Source organism: Cucurbita maxima, unplaced genomic scaffold (assembly GCF_002738345.1).
Source record: "Cucurbita maxima cultivar Rimu unplaced genomic scaffold, Cmax_1.0 Cma_Scf00104, whole genome shotgun sequence".
Classification (NCBI taxonomy): Eukaryota; Viridiplantae; Streptophyta; class Magnoliopsida; order Cucurbitales; family Cucurbitaceae; genus Cucurbita; species Cucurbita maxima.
In genome coordinates, this window is record NW_019272120.1 from 169365 (window position 1) to 180045 (window position 10681).

General features: G+C 40.4%; 2 long non-coding RNA genes across 2 annotated transcripts; both read right to left on the reverse strand.

Annotated features, from left to right (window-relative positions):
* Positions 1–2828: 2828 nt before the first annotated feature.
* On the reverse strand, positions 2829–10408 carry LOC111473132. Its single transcript, XR_002715553.1, has 4 exons — positions 10297–10408; positions 10086–10222; positions 9913–9982; positions 2829–2978 (listed from the first exon to the last, which is right to left on the reverse strand). It is a non-coding gene; the product is annotated as an uncharacterized LOC111473132 (long non-coding RNA).
* Positions 3915–4132, reverse strand: LOC111473139. The gene is made up of 2 exons (XR_002715560.1): positions 4098–4132; positions 3915–4023 (listed from the first exon to the last, which is right to left on the reverse strand). It is a non-coding gene; the product is annotated as an uncharacterized LOC111473139 (long non-coding RNA).
* Positions 10409–10681: the final 273 nt, after the last annotated feature.

Below are 10681 nucleotides of genomic sequence, written 5' to 3' on the forward strand. Positions count from 1 at the left end.
GGGAAGACACTAGTGGTGGTTCGAAACCAGTTTGTGAGGAAAAAAGAATTTGAACTACAAAAGGTTAGTACTCAAACTCCTTGAGTTTTAATTTTTATGAACATGCTAGCTAATTTACTATAATTGATGTACTTAGAATGCCTAAGATTCAAATTGCTTCCGCATGTGTTATAACAAAATCATCAATTGGTATCAGAGCAGGCACTTTATTTACATTAATTTGAGCATGGTGGGTACCATTTCATGAATGAAATTTTGTGGTTGCCTAAGTGAATGGGTATGGTTTTGAAAATTTTTTTATGCTTCCATTTGATATAATTATTGTATTTGGGCTAATGTGTATGAGCTTTAATGAGTGGAGAAAAGTCTGTAATTTTTATGCTCATTAAAGTTCATTTTAGGTTGTAATTGATTGATAATGGAAACAAAAGCAAGCTGAACAAAAGAACAAGTTAGAAGAGGTTGTTTGAGTGTTTTTCTGCTGGTTGGGGTCTGGTTCAATGTTTTTAAGGGTTGGTTCAACCGGTTTGTGATACTCAGGAGCGGTTCAAGTTATTTTTAATTATTAATGTAATAATTTAGTTAATTGTTTGTTTTAAAATGTCAAAACCAATCCACTTTAGTGCGTTTAATTAATTATGCATTGTGAATGTATGTTTTAGTTAAATAAAAAATGTATATGCATAAATTATATCATATAGATTTAAAATCCTACCATAGGCTAAGCATGTTTCATGCATTACAAGTATGTTATAAGTATTATAATGTATAGTATGCAAGTTATAGGGTTCCATGAGTGATAGATATAAATTGTTATATTATTGCATGGAATAGATGATTATATAATAGTTATATGAAGCATGTTAGATGCATGTTATAGGTTATTTCAACGTCATAAAACGAGACAGACGTTAAAATATATAACAAAGAGAAAAGCATGCTCACTTATGGTTAACAACCAAGCGTGATCAATTTTAATAGTTAAAATAGGTCGATATCTTGTAAAACTGCAGTTACAAGAAAGCTCACCTGACATGATCTTGTCTAAGGCTGGAGGTACTTCAGTTGACGGTTTACGGAACACCTACTACTTGAAGATTGGGCCAATACTTGAGCTTAATTAGCCCAGTTTTATGAGCATGCGTGAATGATGTAAGGATTTTTTTAAAAAAAAAAAATCACCCAGACATCATAGGTAAAAATCCAGTATAAATGTTATACTTAAAAAAATCACCTAGACTTAGGTTATATTTAATTAGCCGGAATATACCTAAGTAATGAGTATACCCGACCGTCTACAATACTTAGTGGGAGGAAAAAGGCATATGAGATACATCGTTTTCTTTTTAGCTGTCTGAAAAATTCACACCGTGAGATTCATGCTCGACCTCATGTTGCCCTGGGAGCGGCCTGGAGGGTATTTGCATGAGTCAATAACAAGGTGAATAGAGAAAGTATTTATAGTAAGTGGGAGAAGGAAGTCAACATGTCCTATGGTCTCCATGACTAGGTTGCACTATGAGATTCTCATGTTTCGCCTGGAAGTTGTCCTAGAGCAACTACCCATTTGGAGGGTCGTAACATGGGAGTCGAAACAACGCAATCTCCATAAATGGATAGGACTTCTTAGGTCCATTCCCAACTTTGGCTTATTCATTCGATAGCATTGTTGGGGCCGATCTCTAAGGTCTGAAAATGGCGAGTGACACTTACAAGAATTACTAAGGGTTGGTACATTCTTGACCAAAGTGACGATAATTAAAACACTATAGAAATAAGAGTTATTCTAGGATTAGTGTTTAAGATAAGAATGTCTTGGTTTAGTGAAGGACGGATTGACCACCCTTCGGTAGTAGTTTCTCTAACTCACTAAAGTATCGTTGCAAATTAATAATTTTTAGGAACATTATTACATTTGTTAAACCTGATTGGATTAAAAAGGATTAAGTCAATTCACTAATAGAATTTGTTTTAAATCTTAGCATCTCATGCTCGATAGTAAAATTACTTGCTTATGAGAAATTAAATGGTGACAATTATGCAACAAGGAAATCAAACTAAACACAATACTTCTAAATGATGATTTGAGGCTTGTTTTAACTGAGGAATGTCCATAAACCCTGACTCAAATGCAAACCGAAAAGTTTGGGATGCATATGATAAAAAGGGTAAGGGGAAAAATAAGATTCCTACTAACTGCAAACGCAAGGTTCAAAATGCAGATAATGGAAAATGTTTCCATTGCAATGAAAATGGGCACGGAGAAAAGTCACTGCCCAAAATACCTTGCAGAGAAGAAAGCCGAAAAGGCACAACAAGGTAAATATGATTACTAGTTGTAGAAATATGTTTAGTAGAGTATGATCACTCAACCTGGATACTAGATTCAGTGGCTACTAATCATATTTGTTTTTTTTTTTCAGGAAACTAGGAGAAGATGAGATAACACTCAGGGTTGGAAAAAGAGAAGTTGTCTCAGCAAGATCAGTAGGAAATTTAAGGTTGTTTTTCGAAGATAGAGTCATTATATTAGAAATGTATTTTTTGTTCCTGAATTGAAAAGAAATCTAATATCTATCTCTTGTTTATTAGAACAACTGTATTAAGTATCTTTTCAAATCAATGAAGTGTTCATTTTTAAAAGAGGTTGTAACGATCGATCTTCGAAAATACCGAATCACGAGTCACCACGTGTACTCAAGAGTACAAAAAACCTTTCAATGTTACTTCTTGTTTGAATAGGGGACTAAAAGTTAAAAGTTGCTTGATATACATTTAAAAAAAGGGGTAGTACAAAACACATAATGAGAATCCGTTGAGTCACATAAAAAGAAACGGTTACAAAATATCGCAGGTTTTCAAAAAATGTCAAAATCATAACCAAAACGACATAGGAGAAGAGGACTCAATCTAAGGGCCCCCTTCTGCAGTTGCACGACTCCACACGTCCCCGCCACCGACCTAGATCTACTTTTCTCCTAAAAAATAGAAATAACGCAAATGAGTATATAAACAATATTTAGTCAGCAACCCTCTTGTCGAATTTAGCCCTATTCATGGAATCCTAAGTTTTATGCTCGAATAGTCGCTAGTTAGAGACCTAGTGGTGCTTGGCAACATCTAACTGTTTCTAAGATTAGTAACTACCTGCCACTGTGCCTCGCTAGGCTAGGTTCACTACCTGTCTTAGGAATAATAACTACCCGTCACTATGCTGCTCGGCTGGATCAGTAAAAAGGCCATGGCTCGTCCCACTAAACACTTCTGACGTGTTACCACAGTAATATACTATGATTACCCTCAACCCCTTGTGGGTGTCTACGAAACGGTACACTGTCATCTATGTGCTTCATAACTTATGATAACTAGCACCTAATAAAGATCCAACTCACAAAGGTAACAATGGGCTACCCAAGCCCCACACCCAATGCCTAACAAAGAACCATGACAACAACACGTCACCATGTTAAATCAGGTAATAACCAATTAGTTCAACATAAAAACATATCATCCCAAACGCCTATCAGAAATTTCACATTCATGTCAACGAAACTATATAACCATAACGACAATCAAAGTACAACTACACACATTATTGAAGTTCCACCTCCATGAACTAACTTTATCCATTCCTAAATACGGTACTAAATTATTTGGCCACAAATCCAAACCGACTCCTACAAGCAATTACTTGAAAATTTGCTCTAGATTGTTACTTACGTGATCGTAGACTTTCCAAAACTTTATTGAGTCTTCAAGTGTCCTCTTCTAATTGGAATTTTCCTATAATAAGGCATTATGGAATGTGTGAGTCAAGTACCTAAATCTGAATAAAGACGAATCAAATGGTTTGAAATGGAAAAAAATTGGGTTTCAGTTCTGTACAGGTGGGTTGGGTCGGGTCAAAGGTCATGCCCCTCAGTTTTCGGCCTCTTCTTCCCACCTTCTTCTTGATCTTTCTTTCCTCTCAGCACCCCATGTCTTCTTCTTCACAAGGACTCACCAACTTCCCTCAACAATAACCTAGGTACACCGATCCAGTGAAATGTATTAGGGTTTTGGAAAGAAACAATGAAAATCAGACAACTAGGGCTTACTGTCGGCGTTCTCCCTTTTCCTCAACCATTCGGCCCTATCGTTGCTAACGAGCGCTTCAAGCTCCATTGTTCGTCTCCTCCGCTCCACCCTCTCCTCTGTCTTCTTCATTCTTTCTTTTTTTTTCTTTCTTTCTTTTCTCTTTTCCTCTTTGCTGTCTTTCTTATCCTTTTCTTTTTTTTTTTCTTTCTTCTTTTCTCCCGTGTTTTTTTTAACCTTAAAAGAGTAGTACAACTGCCTCTCTCTCTCCTCACTTATTGCAAGGCTCTTGCAATCTTCCCCCTTTAAGAAATTTCGTTCTCGAAAGTTTCTTAATCCTAGAACAACACGGGGTACTTGACCCTCATGTCGCTCTCTAACTCGCAGGTTGCTTCCTCAATACGATGGTTATTCCATACCACCTTGACAAGCGATATCTCCTTGTTTTCTAAGCTTATGTATTTTCGTGTTTACAATCCTGATGGGCTCCTCCTCATAACTTAAGTCCTACCTCAAAGGAAGATTTGCATACTTAATCACATGAGAAGGATCTGAGGTGTACTTACGCAACATAGACACGTGGAACACGTTGTGAACAACAACTAGAATAGGAGGCAAGGCTAGTCGGTACGCCACAGGACCAACTCTCTCTAGGACGTCGAAAGGACCGATAAAGCTTGGGCTCAATTTTCCCTTCTTTCTGAACCTCATCATCCCCCTCATGGGTGGTACTTTTAGGAAGACATTGTCGCTAGCGGTAAATTCTAGAGCCTTGCGTCGTGTGTCTGTATAACTCTTTTGTCGGCTTTGTGTAGTTTAAATTTGTACTCTGATCTTTTGCACTGCTGCATTTGTTTGTTGGACTAACTCTGGCCCTAACAGTTGTCGCCTTCCCACTTCTTCCCAGAAAATTGGAGACCGACACCTTCGCCCATACAGGGTCTCAAAAGGTGCCATCTGTATGGTCGCCTGGTAACTATTATTATATGCAAATTCTATAAGGTGCAGGTATTCGTCCTAACCACAGGCGAAGTCAATCACGCATGTTCGCAACATGTCTTCTAGGATATGATTCAGCCTTTCGGTTTGGCCGTTAGTCTGGGGGTGGAACGCTGTACTGAATCTGAGTTGGGTCCCCATTGCTTTTTGCAAACTTTTCCAAAAGTGGGAGGTAAAACGTGAATCTCTATTTCACACAATGGAGACCGAAATCCTATGCAATCTGACAATTTGTTCCAAATATAACTTCGCCCATTTATCCCCTGTGTAAGTAGCCTTACCGGGGATGAAGTGGGTGGATTTGGTTAGTCTATCAATAATCACCCAAGTAATTGTGTATCCCTTCGAGGTCTTGGGTAATCCGATTACGAAGTCCATGGCTATATCCTCCCACTTCCACGGTGGAATGTCTAGGTGTTGTAGTAAGCCTGAGGGTCTCTGTCTTCGGGCCTTCACCTGTTGACAAGTGAGACACCTACTAACTTTAAGGGCAACATCACGCTTCATCCCTGGCCACCAATAACACTTCTTCAGGTCATGATACATCTTGGTACTACCAAGGTGTATTGAATACAGAGATTCATGTGCTTCAGTTAGGAAGTCTTCTTTGATCCGTTCATCTGCGGGGACACATAGTCGCCCCTACCATAGTAATCCTCCTTCGGAAGACATGGTAAATCCTTCCTCCTTCTCTGCGTCAGCCTGTTGGAAAATCAAGTACAAGCGAGGGTCGTTGCTCTGAGCATTTATGATTTGCTGCCTCAGATCTGGTTGGACCCTAAGTTGACTCAATCTTCCTATTGTGCCTCTTGCCACTACTTCTATTCCAGCTTTCGCCATATCCTCCTGCAATGTATACTCCCTTGTAAGCGGTCTTCCTACTCAGAGCGTCAACTTCGACGTTAACTTTACCTGGGTGATACATTATTTCAAGGTTATAGTCCTTGACTAACTCCAACCAGCGCCTTTGTCTCATGTTGAATTCCTTTTGAGTGAATAAATATTTCAGGCTTGTGATTGGTGAAAATTTGTATACGCTCGCCATATCTTCAAAGAAAACACTACGGCAGCTAACTCCAAGTCACGCGTCGAGTAGTTTCTCTTGTAATCCTTTAATTGTCTCAAAGCATAAGCTATGACTTTGCCATTCTAGATCAGGACACAATCTAGACCTTTCCTTGACACATCACTATAGACCACAAAATTGCCTGAGCTATCTAGTACTGCAAATACCAGCGCTATAATCAGCCGGTGCTTGAATTCCTTGAAACTTTGCTCACATGCAATATCCCACAAGAACGTCTTTCCTTTCCTCGTTATTTGTGTGAGACTGGCGGCTATTTTGGAGGAATCCTGAATAAAACTTCTATGGTATCCAGCTAGACCTAAGAAGCTCCTCACTTCGGTTGCTGAGGTAGGTCAGGGCCAATCTATAATTGCCTCGACTTTGGTTGGATCCACTGATATGCCCTTTTCGGACACAACATGCCCCAAGAAGGTCACTTCTTGTAACTAGAATTCACACTTGAAAAACTTGGCATAAATTCGATGTGCCCTTAGCCTTGACAGTACTTGACGTAAATGCGCTTCGTGCTCCCCGTCGGTCTTGGAGTATACTAATATGTCATCAATGAATACTACGACAAACGTATCCAGGATGTCTTTAAACACCCTATTCATAAGGTCCATGGACGCTACTGGGGCGTTCATCAAGCCAAAAGACATCATAGTGAACTCATAATGACCATATCGACTTCTGAAAGTCGTCTTGGGGATATCGCCTTCTTTGATCCTCAACTGGTGGTACCCTGATCACAGGTCAATCTTCGAAAATACTGATGCACCTTGTAGTTGGTCAAACAGATCATTAATGCGAGGCAATGGGTATTTGTTTTTTATTGTTACTTTATTTAATGCTCTGTAATCAATGCACAATCTCAAGGTCTCATCTTTCTTCTTGACAAACAGTATCGAGGCCCCCCATGGTGACACACTTGCTCTGATAAAACCTCGATCCAATAGATTTTGCAACTTCTCTTTAAGTTCTTTCAACTCGACAGGAGCAATCTTGTATAGTGCTTTGGATATTGGGGTGGTACCTGGCTCTATCTCAATTGCAAAGTCCCTGTCCCTGACTAGCGGTAACCCCCACAGCTCTTCTGGAAACACATCCTTGAACTCCCGTACGACAGGCACATTCATCACACTGCTAGTACCCCACCGCATGTCTAATACGCTCGCCAACCAGGCCAAGCTCCTCGACCAACTAACTTCCTTGGGGTACTAGATGTGAACGAGTGTGTGGACCCAGAGTCAAACAATAGAAAACATGAAAGCCAAGTACTTGTAAGGTACTTGTCACCACAGTGTCCATGTTTTTGCTCCTTTCCCAGTAGTTGCCCTAGCAGTACCACGGTTCTACGCTGTGCCCCACTGCCTCCTTGGCCTGACCCTGATGCTCTATTCTCCTCTTAATGCCTCTTACGAGGGCAATCAACTTTCTTATGGTCGCTCTTAATGCAATGAAAACATGCATTAGAACCTGCCCTACACTCCCCTATATGTCTAGTGTCGCATATGGGACAAGTGGGCCTCTTAAATCTAGGGGCCTCAATTCAAACGCCCCATTGCCTCTCGGCTGGAGGTGACCTATGTGATCTTCCCCTGTTCTTGGGTCGTGACACCCTGTCAGGATGCTCGCTCCATTCTCCTTACTTAGGAGATTCCTCTGATTTCCAATCCTCCTAAGCATCTTTTGAAGTTGAACGTCCATCATGGTAGCAACATTTAAGGCGACAACATATGTAGTAGGTGCTACTGCCCCCACCGTTTCTTGGATTTCCCCTCAAAGACCTGCAATAAATCTTCGTATTCGTTTTTTCTCCGTATCAACCTGATCTGATGCAAATCAGGACAATCGGGTCAGTTCCCTATCGTACTCCTCGACCGTCTTATTTCATGTGGAAAAGCGCCCTCTTCATTTCATGCCAACATATTGGTTCTTCACCCTCGATTCCACTCCTCAACATTCTTTGAGCACTCTTCCACCAAAAGTGGACTTCACCCCTGAGCATGTAAGAGGCACAATTCACTTTCTAATCCTCATGGCAATTCATATGCCCGAATAGGGTCTCAATCGCTTCTGCCCATGTTTTCGCTGCCATTAGATCACTTTCCTCTCCTTCAAAGGTCGGAGGGTCATGCTTTCGAAAATCTCTAATGAATTTCTATTCTCTTGTCATGCCAGCACTATCCCCCCCTTGGTTGGCCCTAGCGACCCGTATAAGCGCCTGGAGAATCTCGTTAGAGACAAATACTAGATTTGAAGGTAGGGCTCTTGTTTGCCCCTGTGTTTGTGCTGGCAGCGCTTGCATGCTCTCAAGTGCCTGTTCCAGGGCTGAATCTTGAGCAGGTTCAGACTCCTCTAGAGCCCTAGTGGCTCTCCTAATCCTGGTTGTCATAGTATCTACATTCTACAACAAGTAGGTTACTAGATGTCCAATCCAAACCTTAACCATAAATGGTCTATGGATTCACGTCACATCATGAAAAGTTAAACTATAATACGACTACACTATTACTACCGCTTGTAACTTACTTCCCTGGGTTACCTAGTCAAGGAGGAACGTGGCTACGAGCCGAGCTGCAGACGGCCCAACTGACACTCTAGTTAAGGAAGGTCTACATGACCTAACAACCTGGGGCTCTGATACCAAAACTTTAACGACCGATCTTCAAAAAGGTCGAATCATGGGTCGCCACATGGACTCAAGAGTAAAAAAAACCTTTCGATACTACTTGTCGTTTGAATAGGGGACTAAAAGTTAAAAGTTGCTTGATATACATTTCAAAAAAATACTACAAAACACATAACGAGAATCCGCGGAGTCACATAAAAAGTAACGGTTACAAAATATTGCAGGTTTTCAAAAAACGTCAAAATCATAACCAAAACGACATGGGAGAAGAGGACTCAAACTAAGGGCCCCCTTCTGCAGCTCCACGACCACACGTCCCCACCATCGACCCAGATCTACTTTTCTCCTGAAAAATAGAAACAACACAAATGAGTATATAAACAATACTTAGTAAGCAACCTGCTCGTAAACTCTTGTCGAATTTAGCCCTATTCATGGAATCTGAAGTTTTGTGCTCGAATAGTCGCTAGTTAGAGACCTAGTGGTACCTAACAACATCTAATTGTTACTAAGATTTGTAACTACCTGCCACTGTGCCTCGCTAGGTCGAGTCAGTCACTACTTGTCTTACGCCCTTGTCAGCTCAGATCAGTAAACCTACTTGTCTTAGGAACAGTAACTACCTGTCACTATGTCGCTCGGATGGATCAGTAAAAAGGCCATGGCTCGTCCCACTAAACACTTCTGACGTGTTACCACAGTAATATACTATGATTACCCTCAACCCCTTGTGGGTGTCTACGAAACGGTACACTGTCATCTATGTGCTTCATAACTTATGATAACTAGCACCTAATAAATGAACCAACTCACAAAGAGTAACAATGGGCTACCCAAGCCCCACACCCAATGCCTAACAAAGAACCACGACAACAACACGTCACCATGTTAAATCAGGTAAAACCATTTAGCTCAACATAAAAACATATCATCCCAAACGCCTATAAGAAATTTCACATTCATGTCAACGAAACTATATAACCATAACGACAATCAAAGTACAACCACACACATTATTGAAGTACCACCTCCATGAACTAACTTTATCCATTCCTAAATACGGTACTAAATTATTTGGCCACAAATCCAAATCGACTCCTACAAGCAATTACTTAAAAACTTGCTCTAAATGGTTACTTACCTGATCGTAGACTTTCCAAAACTTTATCGAGTCTTCAAGTGTCCCCTTGACTAAGCTAATTGGAACTTTCCTATAATAAGACATTATGGAATGTGTGAGTCAAGTACCTAAATCTGAATAAAGACTAATCAAATGGTGTGAAATGGGAAAAAAATCAGGTTTCAGTTCTGTACAGGTGGGTCGGGTCGGGTCAGGCTGTGCCCCCTCAGTTTTCGGCCTCTTCTTCCCACCTTCTTCTTGATCTTTCTTTCCTCTTAGCACCCCATGTCTTCTTCTTCACAAGGACTCACCAACTTCCCTCGACAATAACCTAGGTACATTGATCGAGTGAAATGTATTAGGATTTTGGAAAGGAACAACGAAAATCACACCACTAGGGCTTACCGTCGGTGTTCTCCCTTCCTCAACCATTCAGCCCTAACGTTGTTGACGAGCGCTTCAAGCTCCGTCGTTCATCTCCCCCGCTCCACCCTCTCCTCTATCTTCTTCTTCTTTCTTTTTTTTCTTTCTTTTTTTCTTTCTTCTTTTCTCCTTTCCTCTTTGCTGTCTTTCTTCTCCTTTTCTTTTTTTTTTCTTTCTTCTTTACTCTTTTCCTCTCCGCGGTTTTTATTTTTTTTATCTTTTTTTTTTACCCTAAAAGAGTAGTGTAGCTAGCCTTTCTCTCTCCTCATTTATTACCACCTAAATGGCTCTATACCTCTTATATATGTTAAAACCGAGCGAAATAAAAACTATTTTAAATACCGAGATGTTTAAAATAGATGAAATT